At 43.0% G+C, this 24,387-nt stretch overlaps 1 protein-coding gene and 1 long non-coding RNA gene across 8 annotated transcripts in view; one reads left to right on the top strand and one right to left on the bottom strand.

Annotated features, from left to right (window-relative positions):
* LOC102934984 (core histone macro-H2A.2) overlaps positions 1 to 7,549 on the bottom strand; it is a 37,382-nt gene extending 29,833 nt beyond the window's left edge. Inside the window, exons 1-3 of one of the 7 annotated variants that reach the window (XM_043550706.1) lie at positions 7,197 to 7,549; positions 5,237 to 5,362; positions 663 to 774 (exon numbers count right to left, since the gene is read on the bottom strand). The gene's annotated coding sequence lies outside the window, so the exon portion shown is untranslated. Of the gene's footprint in view, positions 1 to 341; positions 516 to 662; positions 775 to 5,236; positions 5,363 to 7,196 lie in introns of those variants that run through there. The other 6 variants (XM_043550709.1, XM_043550705.1, XM_043550708.1 and 3 more) reach the window with 6 other exon arrangements.
* LOC122466515 overlaps positions 6,304 to 24,387 on the top strand; it is a 29,157-nt gene continuing 11,073 nt past the window's right edge. The window contains exon 1 of the long non-coding RNA XR_006292109.1: positions 6,304 to 6,442. This is a non-coding gene — a long non-coding RNA (uncharacterized LOC122466515). The remainder of the gene's footprint in view (positions 6,443 to 24,387) is intronic.

Below are 24,387 nucleotides of genomic sequence, written 5' to 3'. Positions count from 1 at the left end.
AACCAATGAAAAATATTTCCATTCATAATTTACAGATAGGCAAAGTAAGAAATATGATGCTGAGAACATATTAGTTTCATTTAAGGATATTTACCGTGTATGTTTTGACATGTGATATTGACAATTTGTCTTTTAACAGTTATAAAGCTATAACCTTTTGAATCTCAATGTCTACTGTCACTTCATAAATATTGCCTGACACCTCCCCCCATAATTTCCTGCAACTGTGAAAATTTAAATTGATAAAAATAAGTTATAAATAAGCATTGATTTTTATCCACTGAAATGATATAAAAAAAAAACAAATTCTGCCAAGGCTATATTTAGCGTTCCTCCCTTACATGTGGCAGAGAATGAGAGCAACCTCTGTAAACTATCCTTCTTGCTGTGTCTTATGTGAATGGAGGTCCATTAAGTTCAGGAGGTAGAACTGAGGTGAGATAGGGAGAAAGAGGGAACAGGCTCTACTCCACAGAACCACCCCTCCTTGTTCTGCTGCTGCTTTTTCAGCTGGAACTCTGGGAGGCAAATTATATGGGTCAGAGGTGTATTAACACCCTCCTCTGGGTCGCCTTCACATCTGCTACTGAGCAGCCACAGGAGCCAACCTCCATGGAGCTGGGAGGAGGTCCCTCATGTCTTGCCCTAAAGGGAACGATTACCAGTTTTTCTGCCCCTCTGGCTTCCTTCTGCAGAAGTTTTCCATGGGAAGAGCCAATCTAGGCTAGGCTTAGGAGCAAAGAAAATAAAATCTAGCTCCCTCCTTGCTTCTTCCTGTTTTGTGGAAACAATAAACAAGTTTCACAGGTAAATGTTATGACAGCTCTGGAGTCAGCCATTTTACTTAAAACAGTATAAAAGGCTTTTAGCTACAGATACAGCTTCAACTTTTAGTCAAGTAATTGCTACATTTTAATTTTGTAAAGATAGCTGTCCACCTTACTGCCTAAGGCTATGTCTACACTACCGCGGTAAGTCGACCTACGCTATGCAACTCCAGCTACATGATTAACGTAGCTGGAGTCGACGTACCTTAGGTCGAGTTACCGTGGGGTCTACACCTCAGGGGGTCAATGGGAGAAAATCTCCCGTTGACTTACCTTACTCTTCTTGTCGGGAGTAGAGTACAGGGATCGGCTGGAGAGCAATCTGCAGTCGATTTGGCAGGTCTTTACTAGACCCGCTAAATCGACCGCTGGTGGATCGATCTCAGAGCGTCGATCCCTGCTGTAGTGTAGACCTGCCCTAAGTCTGATCCCAGTTATACCGCAGTAAGTGCAGTGCCACTCTACTGAAGTATATGAAGAATTTGGCTGCAGCACCTGATGCTTCTGCTGATGAAGGCATATGCACAGAATTTCTCTTATATGCATTCACAACAATGGAACAAGAAAAAAGTTAAGTTGAAAAGGATTGTGGTGACATGAAGTGAGGCACTGTGGGAAATCTATTCCATGGCTGGAGATAAGAGCATTTCTGAGTTCCAAAGCATGATGAAGGCACAACACAGAACTCTCTCCACACTCCCTTCAAATCTTTTTACTTTTTAACACCCACATTTTTCAGCCTGCTTTCAGTTTTTGTGCCCTAAAAGGGGGGTTGCCACAGACACACTGATCTTTTCCAATTTTACATGTGTAATTTAAGGTCCTACATTGTCATGACCAAACTTGCTGAGGAGGGCTGCATATGAAACCCCAGACCTCTTGAATTGAGGAGAGGGCACTGCTTTGCATCATGTGCTGTTCACTCATTGCCGGAGCTAAGCTTGTTGCCTCAACAGCTCTTGCAGTCCCTGACAGATTGGGAGTGAAGGACAAAACTGTAACCGGAAATAACAACTTAATATATTGTGCTACTGTGATCAGGATCTTAACAGCCTTTGATATCACTGCACCACAAAGACACATTTAAAATCCATTTGAGAACACTGAAATCCAGGTCTAGTTCTTCTGTTTATTCCAAGCGAATAACTATATGAAAAAGTCCACCCGTCCAATACTAGTCTAGATGTTGAAAAAAACTGCTCATCGGGAAATCAAGTACACTTTCTTTGAGAATCTAAATTGAATTCTAGCTATACTTATACCACATTTAAGAAAGAAAAACACCAGACAGTCAACAGTGGTCTAAAATACTCCCAGTTTGTCCATGTCCACCATACTGCTGATTTTCCTTTCTGAATGTGTTTATTATATAGGTAGAGTAACGAAAACTAAGGGAGAATAAACTAATAGCCTGGTAGACGGACATACTAGGAATGCAAGATACACATGACCTCATTATGAGTTCCTAAATAATTACCAATTTTGAATCAAGTGCTGTAGTTTGGGATCTAATAAAATTGCCATTTGATCTAAAATCTAATTACTGGATATTTGCACTAAAAAGTCAGTAGTGGGGCTACGAAATGAAAAAATAACCCCCCCCACTCCCACAACAATGCTATTTTATTATGTCATTAACTGATTTTTCCCCCTCCTGCCCCCTTTTTAATTCTGTGGCTGAATTTAACACTCTGGCAGCAAAGGATGAATTGCATTAGGGATATCTTGGTGACGGATGCAATACTGTGATAAACACTATGCCAGGCTTCAGGAAACATCCATACACTGCCACACAACATCCATACACTGCCACTGCACCTCAATCCTGAACTTTAGCAGTGCTGCACAAAGGTTTGCAATTTTATTTCACAATATTTTAACAGAATTTCCCCTCGGTAATTGTTCTGTGTTTTCAGGTCCAGTGACTGTTCAGTAAACTTTTGCTTTTTACAAAATAATGATGAAAGCAAGTTCCCCGACAAGATGGAAGGAGTATTACATAAGCTACTTTACAAATTATGTTGCCCAAAAGAGGACATGAGATAGCATACTGCAATAAAAACTAAAATGAAACTGCCAAATTTATTTAATTTGTGACAAGCCAATCTTAAACTCAGCACTTTATTTTATAACATTGCATAATCTCTCTAACACATCCTTTTAGTTCTTGTGATAATTGTCATTCAAATGGCTACGGCTGCTACTCTGAAACCTATCTATCTAGTTCAAACTCACATTACGTTAATCTCTCTTTCATTGTTTTTGCAGGACAAAATCCTGCTTTTTTCTAAGTCAATGACAAAATTGCAATAGGAGCAGGATTTGGCCCATCAGAAATGTTGTGGTTGCATTCAGCATCTGTGTTAAAAGATCAAAGCACATTGGTAGAGCTGTGGATATGAAAAAGTACTTGACTACAAAGTAATGAGAGAAATTATTACATTATATATGTTCTCTCATTGTGCAATTAAATCATTTTCCTGACTCCGTCTTCCCTCACTGTGTCTCATTTTCCATCCTCTCCCTTTACCTGATCATTCTTTTTCCTAATTCTCCCACAACTGTCATATACTTCTGTGCAACTGTTCCTTGCACTTCTCCCCAACTGCTGTTTCCCAACTGTCAAGGAACTTTCGGATTACAACACTCTTTCCTTCTTATTCTAAAGAATTTTTTTTCATGTGAGAACCTGAACATGAAAGAGGTGTTAGAATAGGTCAGGATTGAGGTTCATTGGCCAAATGGAGTAAAGAAAGTTTAAACATATCTACCTGTACCATGCCTGGCTCTAGCTAGTGATGTTACCCCTCAACACCATGATCACTAAAACAAATCAACCTGATTTACATGTGTGTGCACATATGTTTGTGGCACCAAAGCTTCAGTTATAAAAGTAGGACTTCCCTTTATTTCATCCAGTCCCAATCAAAGTATATTAATTTAAGTGAGCTCTGAGTTGCTGTTTCTCAAGCTGTTTTGCCAGCATGAGCTGAATTTATAGGACTCTTACCCGCCTCATCCCAAAAGAGGCATTTGCCCATTACATTCCTCTCTCTGCATATGCTATTCATGCATTGCAGCATCCAACATCACAGCCAAAAGTTGCCTCTAAGAATGTACTGCCATATTTCATCTACTTAGGGATGGATATGAAAAACATTAGAATCATAGAATATCAGGGTTAAAAGGGACCGCAGGACGTCATCCAGTCCAACCCCTTGCTCAAAGCAGGACGAATCCCCAACTAAATCAAGAAGTCATTCAAGAAGTCAAACTGGGTATAGAAAGGTTGTCCCAGACAGTGACTACAGTGTCAAATGAGGATGTAGACACCAATCCACAAAGGGACTCAGGCTATGTCTACACTAGCACTTTTGTCAGGAAAATTTTTGTCAGTTAGGGTGTGAAAAAACCAAGTAAACATATTAAGCAAAATGAAAACAATATTTTTGAATCACTTTTAGATATGGTAATCTTGGCTGTTATGTGAAGCAGTAGTAGGTAAACATTTTTTCAGACAAATAATGGTTTTAGTTGTCCTAGCTTTCCAAGCCCCTGCCTGTACATGCAATAACTTTTTTTCTTACTGGTGCCTACAAAAAGGAAAATATCTTCCCTTTCTGTTAAATTTTCACAGGTTTCTTGTCTGTTGTAGAATCTACTACAAAATCTCACTCCTATTCAGATACACTTTGAACTTTTCCCCTTCTCCACTTTACTTTTTCCTATTCTCCAATTTTTTATGCTATTCCAGATATCTTTTTGTTCCACTTCATAATTTTTAGAGTTGGCAGTATGGCCCGAATGCACAAAGGGACCTAGGGGTTGCAACGCTTAGTGTCGTGCTCAGTGTCGCCATGCCTGACTTTTAGGTACCTAGGCTCCCTATGCAATGAATGGGGAGAGACAGATGCCTAAAAATGTAATACACAAAAGCCACCACAGTAGCTAAGCTAGCTAATGTGAGATACTGAGGAGAAGGTTTCAGAGTAACAGCCGTGTTAGTCTGTATTCGTAAAAAGAAAAGGAGTACTTGTGGCACCTTAGAGACTAACCAGTTTATTTGAGCATGAGCTTTCGTGAGCTACAGCTCACTTCATCGGATGCATAGCATATCGTGGAAACTGCAGAAGACCGATATGCTATGCATCCGATGAAGTGAGCTGTAGCTCACGAAAGCTCATGCTCAAATAAACTGGTTAGTCTCTAAGGTGCCACAAGTACTCCTTTTCTTTTTACTGAGGAGAAGGCTGTGTCCTAAGCACCTTACTTCTCATGGAGATAGGCGTCTGAGTCTAGGCTGCAGGGAGGCATTTGCTGTGAGAATAAGTAAGGCCACAGAAAATGGCCAGAGAAGATGGGCACTGGCACCTCCACCTAACTTTTATCTCAGTGGTTAGAGCACTCACCTGGAATGTGGGAGACCCAGATTCAATTCCCACCTCAGACTTGGGGGCAGAAAGGATTTGAACAGGAGTCTGAATCAAATATTCTGATGTGTGGCTCCCTCAGTCTCTCCTGTGGAAGCTATTCCACTGTGGATAAATATAGGGACATTTCGCCACCAGGAGAGAAGGCCTCCGTAGCCTGGTAGTTAGGGCACTCACCTGGGAGGTGGGAGACCTGGGTCCAGTCCCACTGCTCTCATAACTCGTTATTTATTTGCAGTGGAATAAATATTTGTGTGAAATATTATTTCTGTGACATTATTTGTGTCCAAAAATGAGAGTAATGATAAGAAAATATGGAGTCAGTAGGAGCTTCAGCACAAGAGTAACTGTGACTGTTTGAGATGTTTTGAAGTTGGTGGCAGGCAAATTTCTGACCCCAATGATGGAGATGAAGCGAAATGTGGGAGTTGAGGGGTTGTGGAAGAGAAACAGGAGTTGATGAATGTGGTTGACCAGAGGATAGATAATCAGCAGCCAGCAATGAGGCCTCCCCTTCCCCAGGTGAGTTTGTAGGAGGCTGGCAGCAGTTTGTGACACAGGTTAATATAGACATTAGACAAGAGAGCAGCTACCGCAGCTCTGCCACAAAGGGCAACTGAATAGGGGGATCGTTTTCGGCCCACGCGGCCGCCCCACATGCTACCCTGGTGGAAAGGGCAGCCCAGCGCAGGCAGATCCTTGGGGCGTTCTCTCGGCGCGGCTCCGAATGTGCCTCTGCACAGGACATGTTTCGATTAGCTACCCCACGCAGGGTCCGAGCTCAGCGCAGGCGGGGACCCGGCCCAGCGAACTCGAGCAGGCCCTGCCGTCTCCCCGCCGCAGCGTCGGGCTGAGATTGTTTTGTTTTCCCCGCGGTAGCCTCTGCGACGCTTGTCTCTTTAAGGGGCCGGGCTTCTAGTCCAACAACAGCCTTTTGTCAAATCTGAACCCGCCTTTTTTTTCAAATGCAAACTGCCAAGGCCCCTTCCCCGGCACCTCCCGCGCGACTCAGCTGCCTGCGCTCTTGGCCAGACAACAGACCCGCCCCCCCAACGCATGGTGCGCGCGCTCATTGGCCGAGCCTGAGATTAAAGCACCGGCGCGCACCGCGGGAGAACTAGGGGGTCGTGAAGTGATTGGCTGGAGTGCTAGCGCCTCGGACAGGCGAAGGACATCTTCTCTGACGTGGGTGGTGAAAGTCGCGCGCCGACTAGGACATAAGGGGGCCCTGGGTATGAGGCGCGCTCCGAACGGCTCGGGGCTGTACAAGCGACCCACTGGGGCGCGCTCCAGAGAAGAGGGAGCTGGAAAAGGCGCGCGCCCGCCGGAGGGAAGGACTCTTCCCGCGCAAACCCCCAAAGATCGAGTCTCCGGTGCCGGTCGGCTGCCAGCCCCGCCCCCAAAGCACCGTTCCGGAGGGGGGGGGCTGTAAGCTTAGCTCGATGGAGGCTGCCATTAACCGGGCTCTGACCGAAAGGGCGTCCCGGAAAGGGAAGCGGAGGGGGAGTGCCCTCGCCTCGCCCCACTCCCCCGGGGAGAGTCACACAGGGAGGGAGCGAGAGCGCACACCCCCTCCGGACCGCGCCGCTGGGAACCGCTCCTGGCGCCGCACAGCGCAGCCTGCAGAACGCCGGCTCCGCGTCCCCGGGGTCCGGTCACCACCCTGCGCCCAGACCTCCCACAGCTGGGACCCGCCTCGGCCCTCCGTGCCCCCGGCCAGGCCTTTCCCTCGGGTCGGCCCCCGGCTGGTGCCGGCCCCCGCGCTGGCCTGCCCCCGGGGCTCGGAGGATTCCTTTCCCCCAGGGCTAGCGCGTTGGGGCAGCCGCCCTGCCTCAGCCGCGGATGGCGAGCCTGGGTAGACGGAGCGCCCGATCGTTCGCTCTCCTCACCATGCCCCACCCCCCGCAATGCTGCACACCCGCCGGGCCTCTCTCCTCACCTGCCTGGAGGTCGCCGCCGCCTTCCCCGCCTCGGGAAGCTCCTGCTGCCGCTGACTCCCCTGGGCTGCTCTCGCCTGCCGCTAGCTTTCTCTTGTATTGTATGTTTCAATGGCGGCGGCAGCTCTGGAGGGGGACGGAGGGGGGGCTCCTTCTTCTCCACATACCGCCTCTAGGAGGAGTCACTGCAGCTTGCCTGCAACAGCCCCTGCCGCCCTCACACAGCGCGCTGCCTCTCCCCTCTCCCTGGCCAGGCCCGCTGGCTCCTGCCTTCCAAAACCGACCAGCTGATGATGAAAGGGCTCCCCGGCCTTGGCTGCGGGGGTGCCGGGGGTCAGTGCCTCAGTAAAAGCGGCTTTCCTGAGTGCAGGAACAGTCTGGCCTGGCAAGGGGGGGGGCAGGGAGAGTTGGCGCCATTGTGAGGTTTAGGGGTCCTTTAAATGACATCTTTGGTTCGACGCTAAATCATATCCAGGGATGGGTTGGTGCCCCAATTGGCATTAATGGAGCCACTCATCCCAAAATGTGGGAGAGAGTGATCATCCAGCTAGTAGAGTATTTGGGGCATTGCATGAGGTCAGTATGCAGTATTGTCAACCCTAAATGGCCAAATATCACAAAATTGGCTTTAAAATCATGATGGTTTTTAAAAATAAACCTTTGGGGTTCTTTTTATTTGTCCTATGGTGTTGGAAGTGTTTAGGATTTAGTATTTTCAAGCTTGTTGCCATAACCACAAAAGCTACAGGCTTGCCTTTTTTCAAAATGAAAGCGGAGCTGTTCAGTCACACCAATTGAGGAGTTGGGGCTTTCAAAAAGCAACAAATATTGTGAGACCTGTGGTGCACTCACAAGAGCTGGCAGCATTGTTTAACCATAATACAATACACACCTTTTGTAAATAAACAAGACGGGTTATAAAATACTATTTTGAGACAAGAAAATATAACAACATTTGAAAATGTTTCCTAACGGCTCTAGATTAACAGCAGGCAGGTGCTATGCAGTAACAATGCAAAAAGAGGGGGAGACTGGAACAGAAAAATCTAGGGCTCCTATGTAGCACCAGAAACTTCTGTAATTAGGCTGAGCCATTTTATTTGTATCAATAAATTTTCTCCACCTTATTTCATTTATATACATATTTTTGTATTTTGAATTATGTACAAACTATAGATGCAGTGTATGCTATCATAAAATGCCATTCAAATGGATTATATAAAACGAAAATCATGCTGGATTGCAGTTATAATTATTAGTGTTTGTCTTTGCATGAATATGGAGTCACCGGTAGTATTTCCATATATAATAAGATTTAAAGGAGCATAATTGGGGATAATTGAACAAACTGTTTTTGAGTTAAAGGGTTGTGGAAAATGAATACTTTTCTCAACTCAAGAAACTGCTTGTTCTGTTATGGACACCTTCATGAGAACAAGGGCACAGGACAGGTTTTATTGAGTTTGAGAAATTGTCAATTGCTTAATGTTTGAACAGCAGTGTGAATATATAAAGCATCATATAAGAAGTAATGGTGAAATTATGATCCTATTGAAGTAAATTATAACACTCCCTTTAACTTCAGTAGGGGCAGAATTTCACCCAAAGATTTATAATCTCCTGTGTGCGAATTGGGGATAGCAGAGATTACAGTTTGTTAGGCATTTATGAATGTTACATATCTAGAAGCAGTTTCCAAGCTCCTCTGGTATCAGCTAACAAATGTTACAGCAGAAACCTGGAATAAAATAGTACAATATTTGCAAGTGTCTTTCGAGAAGAGCTGGCAACCTCTCTGAGAAGCCTGGTTCTTTCCTTTTTATGAAAAGGGATAATGCAGGCCCTAGCATAGTACAGGAATCTGGGGAGGGTATGAAATTGAAGAGCTTTACAGTGTGTTCCTGGTATTCTTGAACTTGTCCAAGGTGTAGAAATCTTAAATGAGAATTTCTTGCCTTTTTAGTGTTTAAATTATCAACTACTGTACCACACTGTAGTAAGTTTAGATTTTTGTAGGTAGAACACATTCTCATCCTTAAATGTGCATTAACAAAGTTACAACTGTTACATCCCTGAATGCCTTCCAGAAATGCATTCAGATACTACAGTGATGAGTGTGGTATAAAAACATGAATAGAATAGAGTGACTAGAAAAGTTATTAGTGGATAAACAACTGAGTTAAAAGCATTTCATTATACAGCAGCAATAGGAAAAATGACATTTGATGGCTTATTAGTATTATTTGGTGATGGATTGCTCTAGGCAATGATCCTGGAGTCTTGGCGTATATTTTCACATTTGCTATTATGCAGAGTGTTATCAAGCATCCAGGGTTTTCATGACACAACAGCTATAGTACAAGGAAGAGAGGCAGACAAAACACAACATTTGGCACTCCACCCAAACAAACGTTCCTTGTGAGTTATCTCTGTCTTAGGGAAAGATGGTATTACTGTTTAGCAATCTTTTAAGATTAAAACTTACAAATTTTGGATAATAGAAAATTATTCACACAAATGGAGTCAGTCCTGTTTGTTTCTACAAAGACCATCTGCCAGTTGACTTCCTAGTACAAAATAGATTTGTTTCTTTGTAAAATAAATAACATATCTATTGAAGGGGGTTTATGAATTGTTGATTGCCTAGCTCCTAAGCTGTTGGAGTCACAGTGTTTGTATATGGCACACTTACTGGTGAATAGAAATTGTTACTCCTAAAAAATTGTAATGACTATTTCATAACTTCAGAGTCCTATTAACAGTATTAAAATTACTTCATTATTATGAGGTTTTTTTCCTTTTAAAACCCAGTACAATTTTTTGTAGGCTTTAAAATGTAGTTGAAGACTTCTTACAATTAAACTACAATTTTGACCATCATAGTGGATTTATGATAGCTCGGTGCACTGTTATGCAGGAAATGCAAGTTGGGATCTGAATTTGGTGACTTAGGCCCAGATCCTCAATGGTATTTAAGCCCCTAACTCCCATTTATTTCAATGGGAGTTAAGGGCTTAAATACCATTGAGGATCTGGGCCTTTCTCCTTTACGGGGGAGGGAGCACGGTACATGACTTGAATGACACTGTTCAGCTGTTCCAAGGGTACTGTTAACACTCTCCTGAGGGAGTTCTGTTATAGCCTTTCTCAACCAAAAGGATAGGTGAACTTTATGCTTGACCTTATAAGGTAAAGAATAAAAGAGGCAAATGAAATATAGCTCACCCAAAAAAGAATACTCGGATATGGCCAGCCTAAAAATCAGACTACCTTGGAGATCTGACCTGAAGTTTTAATCTTTTTTTTCTTTAATTTATGGCAACAATAGAAATTATAAAGGGAAGGCAGAAAGGGTAGCACATCTGTACCATACTTTGTGTGCACATCTGGTTTTGGTATATTTCAGTATAATCAAATCTCTATCAGCACACATGAACTATTTAGATCCAAACATAATGTAGGTAAGTGCTGTGTTATCAATATATCCAACAAAAGTATGCTAATGCACTTAAGTTTTGACTTGTAACACCACTCCTTTTCCCAGGACTTTCCTGAGCACAGACTGCCAGCTTTTGGATGAGGCCCAGTTTTTGTTTTCTGTTGAGGCCAAAATACTAATTTTGTTCCCTGGCTCTGATCAAGATCAGGAATTCAGAGGAGTCTTGTCTTCCATCCTCCTATTCCTCGTGGTCAGCTGGCTTTCCCTTGTTCCTACTATCTGCATCTGATATTGGGTTCATTTCTTGGTGAAGGTTGAGTCAACTGACTGGTCAAGACAAGGGACTGTTTTCTTCCCAACTGCCTCTCATAAGTGGTCCTAACAACACATACTGCAGTCAAGGGCACCAGAACAGGGGAGACCGGGAGCCATGGCCCTCCCACTTTTTAGAGGTTGTAATGGTGAGTGACTGGGGGAGGGGTTGGAGAGGAGCAAGCAAGGGGTGGGGAAGAGGGGCATGGGATGGGGTGGGGCCACTGTTTGGGCAACTGCACCTCCTCCCCCCACACACTTATAGGTTGCTTCTGCCTCTCCTGAGTGCAGTGACCATACCTCAAAGGAATCTAAGACTCAAATGGTCTACTTAAAAATAGAATTTATTAGCAATAGCATGTTCAGATTAAAACAAAATAAATGGTTTGTGTAAAATATCCAGTCATAAACTACAAGAGCTCAACTAGATAGGTTCAGGAGGGCTAGCTGCAGTAAAGAAACCAAAGCCTTATGTTTCTAGAGAATACATTCTTTCCCCCAGCTGGTTATAGGAATATAGGAAATCCCATACTGGATTTGGATTAGACCAGTGGTCTATCTAGTTCAGTGTCTGACAGTGGCTAATACCAGATAGTTCAGAGAAAGTTGTAAGAAACCCTGCAGTAGGCAGTAATTCCATAACATTCCTGTCCAGTATCAGAGGGTAGCTGTGTTAGTCTGTATCCACAAAAACAACAAGGAGTCCGGTGGCACCTTAAAGACTAACACATTTATCTGAGCATAACCTTTCGTGGGTAAAAAAACACTTCTTCAGATGCATGGAGTAAAAATTACAGATGCAGGCATTATGTACTGACACGTGAAGAGAAGGGAGTTACCTCACAAGTGGAGAACCAGTGTTGACAGGGCCAATTCGATTAGGGTGGGTGTAGTCCACTCCCACTAATTGAGGAGGAGGTGTCAATTCTAGGAGAGGCAAAGCTGCTTTTGTAGTGAGCCAGGCACTCCCAGTCCCTATTCAAGCCCAAATTAATGGTGTGAAATTTGCAAATGAATTTTAGTTCTGCTGTTTCTCTTTGAAGTCTGTTTCTGATATTTTTTGTTCAAGTATTGCTACTTTTAAATCTGTTTATAGAATGTCCAGGAAGACTGAAGTGTTCCCCTACTGGCTTTTGTATGTTACCATTCCTGATGTCCGATTTGTGTCCATTTATTCTTTTACATAGACTGTCTAGTTTGGCCAATATACATGGCAGAGGGGCATTGCTGGCACATGATGACATATATAACATTAGTAGATGTGCAGGTGAATGAGCCCCTGATGGTGTGGCTGATGTGGTTGGGTCCTCTGATGGTGTCGCTAGAGTAGATATGGTGGCAGAGTAGGCAATGAGGTTTGCTACGGGATTGGTTCCTGGGTTAGTGTTTCTGTGGTGTGGTGTGTAGTTGCTGGTGAGTATTTGACTTTCCTGTGTTTCCTAACACCCAGTGGTTAAAGAGCCCTGAAGCATGAGTGGTTATATCTTTTCCAAAAGTTGTTCATTTTTTTGTTTTGTTTTTAGTATTATTCATGTACATATCTAATCTTTTGAACCCTACGAAGATGTTGGCTACAATGATATATTGTGGCAATGAATTCCATAGATTATGCAAAAAAGGTATTTCCTTTTATCAGTTTAAATTTGAATCCTTTTCTTCCCTGATTCTTTTTGCACTAACCGTATAAGAGAGACACCTCTCAGTTTGTTATCCCTCTCCCCTCTGACCCAGCTTGTAGCACCGTTACACTTTTCATGTTTTTGATTTTCCTAGCTTATTAATTTACCAGCATCCCCAAATGTTTTTGCAGAGGGCCGTCCTAGTCTGCTTCACATGCTTTTATCAAAGTCATTCATCACTGTAATTTTCATGTTAACAAACAATTTAGGATCCTCTTTTTCTGTACAAATTCCATAACTGAAAATGTTCCTTGAAGTTGTATGCCCATAAGAGTTGTTTCCCAGTCCACTTTTGCATCTTTTTACCTTTTTCACCCCCTCCAAGGACTATCTGCACTTTGTCTCATTTTGCGAGTTTTGGTGTTGGTTGGAATGTCAACGTGAAGCCAGTTGAAGCCTTACCTATGCTTGGGTCAGCGGCACTACTGCAAGTCATGGTTTATACTGGCCTGGTGTGTTTATATGAGGGGTTTGCACTGGTGCATCTACATCAGTATAACTACATCAGTGCAATGCCCTCACCTGCCGACAGTGTTTACAGGGTCTGTTTGTTTTTAAAGATAATGGGTTTATATAATTCTGATAATTCATTCTTGATATTAATACTGCTTTATATCAAGTTTGAGTTGAGGACAGATTAAAACCAACCTATCACAAAGTCAAAGGTGCTCCCCAGAGCATTTCAAGATACATAGAGTAAGATTGTGCCGCTCCTCTCAGGGTACATCTACACTGTCGCTGTGAGTATGCTGCCCAGCACAAGTAGACAGATGTGTTAGCTCTTCTTGTGCTAGCACTATAAACATAGAAGAGTAGCTGGGGTTAGCACTGGCAGTGGCTCAGGCTAGGTGCCTGAGTACAAACCTGCCCTCACCCATTGGGTACATACTCAGGCTGCTAGCCCAAGCCACTGCCTGTGCTTCCCCCAGCTACACTGATGTTTTTAGTGCACTAGCTGAAGCTGACCTAGTGTGTGTCTGTCTCTGAGCTGGGAAGTACGCTTCCAGCTTCGGTATAGACGTACCTAAGAGGCATAGCACACAGAACTCACAGCCCAGGAGAGTGGGTGCTAAGGTGGATTTAAGCCACTTTTGCAGCCTCCCAAATCTTGGGTGCCCAAGCCCCTGGTTTTATATAGACAGCCCTGGGACTTCCCTGGTGGTAGCAGCACTGGCCCCATCCCTAACGTGCCTTCTACCTTGAGCCACATCTCAGTGCATAGTGTATGTGTTAGGTCTTGCAAGGGTGTCCTTTGAAGGCAGCCTGTGGCTGTCATCGGTTCTTGTGTTCGAGTAATTAATTCTCTCTTGGGTGGATCAGGAAGTTTTAGAGCCCCTTTATGCAACTCCTGCCCTTTTATCCAGCGTAAAGGGGTTAGAGAGGGGTGAAAAAAATCTCATCTATAATTCATTTATTTGTATACATATATGGGATCATTTCTATACTATTAATGGCTGATACATACATAATGTCTTGGGTCATTTTCTGTCCATCTTTGTATATCCTTGATTGCTGTTGGAACAATGGCTTTAATTATACATGACAAAATGCATCAGAGGGGTAATATTTGTGGTTAGCTAGAGGAAAGTGGCACAGTTTAGAATTTGCTTAAGAACTTTTGGAAACCTATATCTGTTCAAAGCAGATGCTATGACCACTGCTCAGCAAGAAAGGAAATCAAAGACGTAGGACAGGTGTGAATAGTAGAGTGCTTTTGAATACCAGTTCATCTATTTTCTTTCCTGCTAAACAATGGCTGCTCTAATCAGCATTTTCAGGGTTCCCTCCCCACTCTGAACTTTAGGGTACAGATGTGGGGACCCGCATGAAAGACCCCCTAAGCTTATTTCTACCAGCTTAGGTTAAAAACTTCCCCAAGGCACAAATCCTTCCTTGCCCTTGGATGGGTACTGCTGCCACCACCAAGTGAGTTAGACAAAGATTCAGGAAACGGACCACTTGGAGTTTCTGTTTCACTGAAATATCCCCCCAAGCCCCTTCACCCCCTTTCCTGGGGAGGCTTGAGAATAATATACCAACCAATTAGGTAAACAAGATGAGCACAGACCAGCCCCTTGGGTTTTTAGGACACTAAAAACCAATCAGGTTCTTAAAAACAGAATTTTATTATAAAAACAAAATAAAAGAAGCACCTCTATAAAATCAGGATGGAAGGTAATTTTACAGGGTAATCAGATTCAAAACATAGAGGATTCCCCTCTAGGCAAAACTCTAAAGTTACAAAAAAAACCAACAACCAGGAATAAACCTCCCTCTTAGCACAGGGAAAATTCACAAGCTAAAACAAAAGATAATCTAACGCATTTCCTTCCTATTACTTACAATTTGTAATCTTAGATGCTTAGTTCAGATATGGCTTTAGGAGATGTATTTTCCCTTCCCTGGTTCCTCGCTGACCTGGAGAGAACACAAAGAAAACACAAAACAAAAACCTTCCCCCACAGATTTGAAAGTATCTTCTCCCCTTATTGGTCCTTTTGGTCAGGTGCCAACCAGGTTATCTGAGCTTCTTAACCCTTTACAGGTAAAGGAGGGATTTTATGCAACCCTTAGCTGTATGTTTATGACAAGCATGCAGAAAAATTCTTTTATATATGATTTTGTGGGATACTGGACACTACATATAATTTCTTATGGCTGTAGAAGGTTCTTGATTGTGGGGGTATTGTGGATAGTTAGCTAGATACTACTTCCAGAGAGTATCCTTATATACTTCTCCTCTCTCAAGATAGCCAAGACATGTAAATACGTCAGCTATTTCATTTGGTACTATCTACCATTTCTACAGAAATTGCTCATAGAAATCACAATATGTTTTTATTATGACTTTTTAAAGGAAGTGACGCCACAATTGGTTCCTGTGGCTTGTTGCCCTATGCTGCTGCAAAAGGAGTTCCTAGTCTGCAATAAAAACATTATATAAATTGTGGATTTAAAAAACTGAATAACAAAACATGCATCCCTAATGAAAGGACAGGCTGGCTCAAGCAAAGTTAATTGGATAAAATGGCTAATTTGTGAGTGATACATGTGATCACATGGATTAGATGAACAGCCATTGCCACTCAAAGAGGCAGAGGTCTAGATCTACAAAAGTACTTAGGTGCCTAAGTTTCAGGTTTAGACACGAAGTCCGAATTTTGGCTCCACTGTGATCAACGAAACTCTCACTTGAACCCTGTAGGTGCCTAAACTCATTCAGCACATATGTTTTGAGGGTAAAAGTTCCCATGGCACCAATGTTCCTGGCACTCTGATCATGCATACTGCTGCCTCCCAGTAGGCATCCAAATGCCTATCTTCCACTTAAGCCCCAGTGTGATTCATGAACCAGGAAAAATAGGTGTTCGGCAGCCTAAGTTGCATGCAGGGCCTGATCTGGTAGGTGGTCTTAGAATATGCCCTGGTTAAATTTCTTCCCTGTCTCTCCCCTCCCCCTCTCCCCCAGTCTGAGGGCAAGAATGGATTTAGAAAAGGGTTTCCCACCTCTCAGGAGAGTGTTCTAACCACTGAGTTAGGGGATATTCTGATGTGGGGTTTCCTCAGTGTTTCCTTTTGGAGCTGTTCCACTGTAGATAAATAATCAAAGTGATTGGAGCAGGGTGTTGGACCCAGGGTCTTCCATTTCCCAGGTGGTACCCTAACCGCTCGATACAGAGTCATAGTCTTTCTTTCATTGGCCCAATGTCTGATCCACTGTGGATAAATACTTAAATAGTCACTGACACAGAATGACTAATCCAGTGGCTAGGTCACCCACCTCGCTGGTTGGTGGGAGCCTGTGGGTCCAGTCCCGCTGCTCCAACTACTCATTATTTATTCACCATGGAATGGCTTCAACAGGAAAGACTGAGGGAGCCCCACGTCAGAATGTCCCATAGCTCAGTGTTTAGAGCACTCCCTTGAGAGGATTTCATCAGCGATCTCCCTATCTTTCTCCCCTCCATCAGAGACGGGGAATTGAACCTGTGTGTTCCACATCCCAGGTAAGTGAACTAACCACTGGGATAAAAAAGGAGGTGGGCATGTTCTCCTTTGGCCATTTTGTGTAGAATGAGACAGGCACCTAACTCATTCCTGTAAGAAATTATTTAGGTGCCTCAACCACCTGACTCTAGGAGATGAATTCCCGTTCATGGACTGCTAAACAGTTAGGTGCCTCCCTGTAGCTTGGTCATAGGTGAATATCTTCGAGAGGGGCAGGGCATAGAACATAACCCTCTTGTTGGCATCTCCCATTAGCTAGCTTAGGTGCCTCTGGACCTGCCATGCTGGCTTTCTGGATCGTATTCTAAGGTTCCTGTTGTTCCCCATTCATTGTATAGGGATTTAGGTCTCTAACTCAAGTCTTTGTGGTCATAGTGTGTTCATGTAATTTTTCTAGTTGCTAAAAGTTAGGTGCAGTGAAATGATACTCAGCATTACATCATCTACATCCCTGTGTGGAGCTGTGCCAGAGAATCCAACCAACCCTTTCTCAACAAGCTACCTGAGCCTGCCCTTCTGCTGGGGAACTCTAGGTGTTTTCAGTACAGATTGGAGAGCATATGGGGAGTGATGCAGAGTCCTGCGCATCCAAACTGTGTCTCTTGGGTCTTCTGGTACAGGACAAGTGCTTTATTGCTCTGCCATTGGGAGGGGAGAAGATGATGGGTAATTTTTTTTCAGTTTACATCCCACTCTTAGGCCTGGTCTAAACTAAAAAGTTAGATAGACTCAGCTACGTCACTTGGGTGTGAAAAATCCACACCCCTGAGTGATGTAATTACGCAGACCTATGTCCCTGTGTAGAAAGCGCTAGGTTGACGGAAACGTTCTTCCATCAGCCTATCTACTGCCTGTCAGGGAGGTGAATAACCTACACTTATGGGAGAACTCCTCCTGTTGGGGTAGGTAGTGTCCGCATTTAAGCTCTACAATGCCATTGTAGTGGTTCAAGTGTAGACGAGTCTGTAGCATGCGTGGTACTGGTTTCACTCACTTCCTCTGAAACTATATTTTAATTTTCTTGCTTTTTTTTTCTTCTTGGTAAAGTCTCTGCATGGTGTTAGTTATTTGACAGTCACTCTCTGTAGTTGCACTGTTTGTTATATTCTGGTACTGCTGATGCAGTGATGTTTTTTCTCTGATGAAATTTACAGGCACATTACCTTGCCTGAAAGGAACAGTGTGCCATAAAGATTTCCTGCAGAGGAACTTTGCCATGCAGTGTGTTGACCGCTCTGATTTTCCGGCTATAATAATTACACCATCCCTGTGATATGCTATTACTAATTAATCAAATAGCCTGCATTAAAATCCATGAAGGCTTTATTTCAGAGAAATAATTGTGATCTTTAAATAAATCAAGGAATAATCAGATAATAATGCATACTGCCGATCTTATTAATTTGTGGTAGCATCCACCGATGCTAGATGCTCTCCAAACACTTTTCCTTTTATGCCCAATGCACAAATGCAGACATTTTTTGAGAATAGGGGAGATGCTCAGTTCTTGACAGACTTGTTTCTCCTCAGTTGGGAAATAGATTTGATGGATGCTTTCCCACTTTTTCTGTTAATATTGAAGGCTGTAAAGAAAATCAGGCAGGACTCTGCCAAAATGATACTTGTTACTCTAGCATGGTAGAGGGAGCAAGAGAACCCAGGACTTGCTTCTCTTCTCCAAGGGGAAATTCGAGCTGTGACTGAGGTCCCAGGGGGCCACACTGACATTACTTAATTAGGGTAAACTGCAAGGAATGGGGCAGACCATCCCCAAAGCTGGTGGTCATTCCAATACTTAGATCCATCAGGCTAGCCACAAAACAGCTTCTATAATACCTTACTGGTTACCCAGAAGCCAAAACACAGTTCCCTTAAAGTAGCCCAGCCTTGGGCTTCCACCCAGATAACCCAGTCAAATATGACAAGGATTACTGAAAATCTTGTTCATCATATAAAGTCCTACCAATCCCAAAGGATTGGACACATTACCTCCCAGGTTAATGAATATTTCAGATCTTACCCAAATACACATTTACAGCCAATTCTTATTAAACTAAAATTTATTAAAAAAGAAAAGAGAATTGGTTAAATGAATACAGTTTGGAGGTCAATTTCGTAGTAGAGATGGTGAGCTTTCATGTTGCAAAGAGTTCTTGGATCATACTTGAAGCAGTGATGGCACAAATTGCTAACTGGTTAAGTCTCTGGTTGCTCCCAATTAATTGGAAGGTCCTCAGTCCCTTGGTTAGAATGCTCCCATTAATATAAGCTCATAGTCCGGAGATCAGAGCAGGAAAGAGGCAAAATGGAGATGTTTCCAGGGCCTTTTAGCCCTCAGCCCAGTTTGTGGAAGAATACAGGTAATAAGATGGAGTTTAGGGTCACATGATCGGGTCACATGCCCTTGCATGCTTCGCTAAATCATAGCAGAGGCCATTACCCATACTCTAGTTAGGAGGTTCACAGGAAAGTCCATCAGGTGTGGATAAGCCTCTTCTATGGTCCATTGTGAGTTAAGCGTTCTTTAATAAGCCATTCAGCTTGAACAGTCCCTTCACAATGTGCTGGTCAGACTGAATGCAAATTACCCTGGAGGTGATACCACAGGAGCAAACGAATTTGAAATACAGGTACATAGCAATCTTCAGAACTTCAAATAAAAAACAATACATGCCTACAAATAGGATAATCATATTCAGCAAACCATAACTTTTGCAGTGACACCTTACTTGACACACTTTGTACAAGATTTGTTGTGATTATATAACAGTGGTAGCAATAATGATCTACATGTTCATATTTTAATCATATAACATCACACAAGTGCTTACTTCTATCACCAGATCTACTATCATAACAAGGGGAACGAGTGTACCATCCAGACTCTCATTCACTGCACCTTATGGCATGAGTGGTAGGACTCTCTGATCTTGAGAACTCTTTCTCTTGAAATGCAGCATGTATTGATTAATTCTAGAAAATACTGATTAAACATGGAGGCAATTTCTACTGTGGGTATCGGATAAGGGTTTTGATCCAGTATCCACTCGTATGCAAGTGTTTTTTTAGAGTACTTGCTGTTTCTAAAGAATAAGAGATTCTTTTTGATTCCTTACAGCCCATATAGCTACAATGGAGTCTTTTCATAGTCCTGTGGAGGAGGTCATGGGGTCCCATGAGAGTCTTTTCCAGCCTCTGTAAATGACCACCAAAACTCCAGGTGTTCTTAACCATCATACTTTATTATATCACTTCAGCAGGCCACAGCTATTATTTACTGTCAGTATCCAGCTTCCCCTACATGTTTCTGGGGAAGGGTACAGTAGTAGCAGCCACCAGTCATGTCAATGCTTCCCTTCCTTCAGGCTCCCTACTCTCCTCTCTAGCACTTCCTTCCTGTCTGCTTATATAGTACCAGCTGCTGGAGGGTTACTGCCACTCAGTTAGCCCCTCAGTTGTATCTCCACTCAGTTAATAGGCAACTTCTGCCCACTGCCTGTCTTTCAATCATGTCCCAATTAACATATACCGGTAGGAATTTGAGTGACAAGGCACTGAGTCAGCTCCTGACTCAGCAAACCCTATTCAAAGGGGAAATCTTTTTTCCTCTCATTATATTGTAGAAAGGTTTTTAAGAGGTCTGTTAAACCGTTACTTGTCCATAAGGGACCCAGTTTCTCTATGGGACTTTAACGTAGTATTAACACAACTCATGTCTCTGCCATTCAAACTTTTATTAACTAGCTCTTTATTTCATCTTTCTGTTAAAACAGCTTTTATTATAACAATTACATCAGCTAGAAGGATTAGCAAACTGTATGCTTTACTGGCAGACCCTCCCTTTATAGTCTTTTATACAGACAAAATAGTGCTCTCACTGCACCCTTAGTTTTTACCTAAAGTAATTTTTGATTTTCATGTTAATCAATGTACCAACTTAACCTTCCGGTATTCTTTCCAAAACTTCATACTCAAGAGTGAATCAAAGTTACATTGTTTGTATACGAAAAGAGTTTTATCTTATGTTGTAGTAGCCAGGCAAGGTACTAACAAACTTCAACGGGACTTTATTTTTTAAAGTGGAAACCTCTTTTCCAAGCTGCTGTTTGCACCCTCAGTAGCTCTCCCCCAGCCTCTTCAACTCCTCCCCCCTCCTTCCTGTTTCCTGTCCTTTCAGACTCCCAACAGCCAGTGCTCCCAATTCTAATAATTACAAGCAACATCTAAACACCACATTCCCTCCTCTCTTAAGAAACTCTCCCAATTACAATAAATGTTGTTCTAACCACAAGAAGAAATAGGAAACAAGGCACTATACTGTTGACAGAATTATTACACTAAAAACACTATAGATACTACATAACAGTCTCTAGTCCAGACAGGTGGTTGTCTGGGTCTGACAGGCCATCTCTCAAGCCCCGGTTCCAGTGCAATGTTTTATTGTGTTGATACTATGGTGAAGTCATCCAATGCAGACTGGGTGTTGGCATAATCTCCGCTTGGTGCATAGGCAGGTGCAAGGTAAGAAGCATTCCATACCTGCCCATCAGAAAGTCAATAGGTGTACGGTCCCTTCGTCTCTATGATTTTAAGAGGAGCTGTGAATTTATGGTCCCCTTTGCGTAAATTCCAGGTTTTCGTATTCTAACAAAAGAACCACACTGAAACTTTGGTTCCTTAGCACCCCGCTGCTTGTCTGTGAAAGCCTTATACTTTACTTGGTTCTGTTCAACTGGTTTTCTCACATCATCCTCGGCTGGGGCCTCAGGTCGTGCCTTTAACAATCCAGCAATGTTCAGTTTAGTATTCATCTGTTTCCCATGCAGTAACTCTGCAGGTGATCTTTGCGTTTTGGCATGTCGTGTAGCCTGGTATTCTTGCAAGAGATCAGTAGTGAAGATTATTCACAATTGCCCTTCCAGTTGAGCCATTTGCAAACTCTCTTTCAAACTTCTGTTAAACCATTCGGTTTCCCCATTGGCTTGAGGGTAGTATACGGATGACCTTCTGTGTAAAATGTTCCTCTCTGCTAGAAAAGTTTCAAACTCCAGGGAAGTAAATTGACTACCATTATTTGAAACCAGTTCTTTGGGATTACCTTCCCTGCTAAAAACTGAAGAGAGGAACTTAATTACTGTAGCAGAAGAGATTTGCGATGTAAACGCTACCTCAGGCCATTTACTGAAATAGTCTATTAAGGTGATGGCATAACAACAGTCAATTGGAGCAGTATCAAAGGGTCCTACAATGTCAATCGCCACTTTTTCCCATGCAGATTCAGGAAGAGGAACAGGCTGTAATGGAGGGGTACATGTCACTGCTGTCTTATCATGCATTTGGCAAGTGACACAGGATTTTATGAGTGCTTCAGTTTGAGAGTCCATCCCTGGCCACCAATACAGATCCCGTAGTCATTGTTTGGTTCTGACAATTCCTTGATGAGTATCGTGTGCCAGGTGTATGAGTTTTTGACTGTAATTCTTCTGGCACAAGTAGCCGGTGTGTACCCCGTAGCACACAGCCGTCGAGCAAAGAAAGTTCATCCCGAACTCTAAAATAAGGCAGCAAAGCTGGGTCAAGGTTTTTAGGGTTACTGGGCCATCTCTTTGTCAGAAATTCCCGTAGTTTTTGTTGAATTGGACATGCTGAACAAGCAGCTTGAAATTGTTCTCTTGTAACTGCAGTAAGAGTGCTTGTAATAAGTGCAACTACTACATCCTCATCCTCCGGTGTACTATCTGGTGAAGGCAAAGGAAGGCGAGAGAGGCAATCAGCTACCACATTTTGGTTTCCAGGCTTATATTCCAGTTCATAATTGAAAGAGAGTAGTCTTACAGACCATCTAGCAATACGATATCATGCTCTTCCCAGTCCTTTTGTGGTGAGCAACGTCGTCAAAGGGCTGTGGTCTGTGCGCAACTTGAACGTGCGGCCCCACAGGTAAGTTCTCCATTTTTCAGTAGCCCAGACACAAGCAAGTTCTTCTTTTTCGACTGTAGAATATTTTCTCTCAGCATTGCTTAGTGTCCTTGAAGCAAATGCAACAGTCCTCTCTGTGTTGTCCTCATGAAGTTGTGTGAGGACAGCCCCAAGTCCATAATCAGAAGCATCAGTAGTTACAATTGTGGGCAATGCAGGACTGAATAGTGCAAGTATTGGACTATGTACAATCAAGTCTTTCACCATTTCGAAACTAGCTTATGTATCCGTTGTCCACGCTAAGGTTGAACTTCCCCATAGTAATTCTCGTAACGGTTCAATGACAGAAGCATAATTGGGAATGAATTTTGCATACCAGGAGGTAAGACCCAAGAAGGAACGTGAGGTTTGCAAATCTGTTGGAGGAGGAGCATTTGAAATTGCCAGGATATGAGCCGGATCAGGTTTTAGTCCAGCCTGTGAAATTGTATGCCCCAGAAAGGAGAGTTCAGTTTGTCTAAATTTGCATTTGGACCTATTGAGCATGAGGCCTGCTTTGCTGATGCAGTTTAGTACAGACTGCAGGTTATTGTCATGCTCCTCCTGAAGTATTTCCAAACACGATAATATCATCCAAATAGCACTGAACTCCATGTTGATTCTTCAAAATCAATGACATTTTTTGGAAGGCACTTGGGGCTGATGTGAGACCGTATGGAACACGTTTAAAATGGAATAGTTCCTCATGTGTAATAAATGCTGTGAGGTCTCTGCTATCTTCATGCAACATAACCTGGTGGTATGTGCTCTGCAAATCAAGAGTAGAAAACATCTTTGCTCCACGGAGTTCTGCAAATACTTCTCCTATGTGAGGAAGAGGATGGCTATCAATCACAATAGCTTTATTTGGCTCCCTTAAGTCCACACAAAGGCGAATGCCTCCGCCCTTCTTCTGTGTCACTACTATAGGTGAAACCCATTCCAAGGAGTCAGTCTCTTCAATAATGTCCTCTTGAACAAGTTTTCTAAGTTCCTCTGAAACAACTTCCCTGACTGAAAATGGTAAGCGCTGTAATTTCTGTTGTACAGGCATCACATTATTCCGCATTTTAACTTTATGCAGAAACTCATAAGCACAGCCGAGTTTCTCCTCAACCTGGTGTTGGGTCCCAGCTGAAACTGGTGTGTGTACTGCAAGAGTGCTTTGCTGAGGAAGATCAATTCGTCCATTAATTACCCTGAGATTTAAAGCAGCCAGTAAATCTCTGCCAAGGATAGGGGTGCCTTTGTGGACAATGTAGAACTCTACAGTTACACAGCAATCACCAAAAGTAACTATTGCTGGCAGGCAGCCACGTACTGGAATATGATTTTGCAAATAGCACACCAAGTGAAGCTTGGGCTCAGTAAGAGGCACATCTTTAAAGTAATGCAAATAGATGGAATCAGGTAGTATAGATACTGCTGAGCCAGTGTCCAACATTAGCTGAATAGAGTGTGATTTGCCTGAGGGTATGGCGGAAACATTTACCATGCACTTTATTTGTTCTGGAATATGTGCAGTAGTGATTTTGTCCACGCTCAGCACAGTAACATCTGGTATTGTAACTGCATGCACCTGTTGATTAAACTGGCTGCTGCGACATACTTTAGCAAAATGCCCAATCTTTTTGCAATGGTTGCACTGAGCTACTTTTGCCGGACATCCTGTGTAGCTTGCAAGGTGTTGTGGGGATCCACAGCGAAAGCATGCTTTTACTGTATTTTGAATTTGCTGATTTGGTGGTTTTCCATTAGTTTTCGTCTTGTAATTGTTTGTCGGCAGTGATAGTGAAC

This window comes from Chelonia mydas, chromosome 7 (genome assembly GCF_015237465.2).
Source record: "Chelonia mydas isolate rCheMyd1 chromosome 7, rCheMyd1.pri.v2, whole genome shotgun sequence".
Taxonomy (NCBI): Eukaryota; Metazoa; Chordata; order Testudines; family Cheloniidae; genus Chelonia; species Chelonia mydas.
The sequence above is the reverse complement of the archived record's forward strand: the minus strand, read 5'-3'. Positions and strand labels throughout refer to the sequence as shown.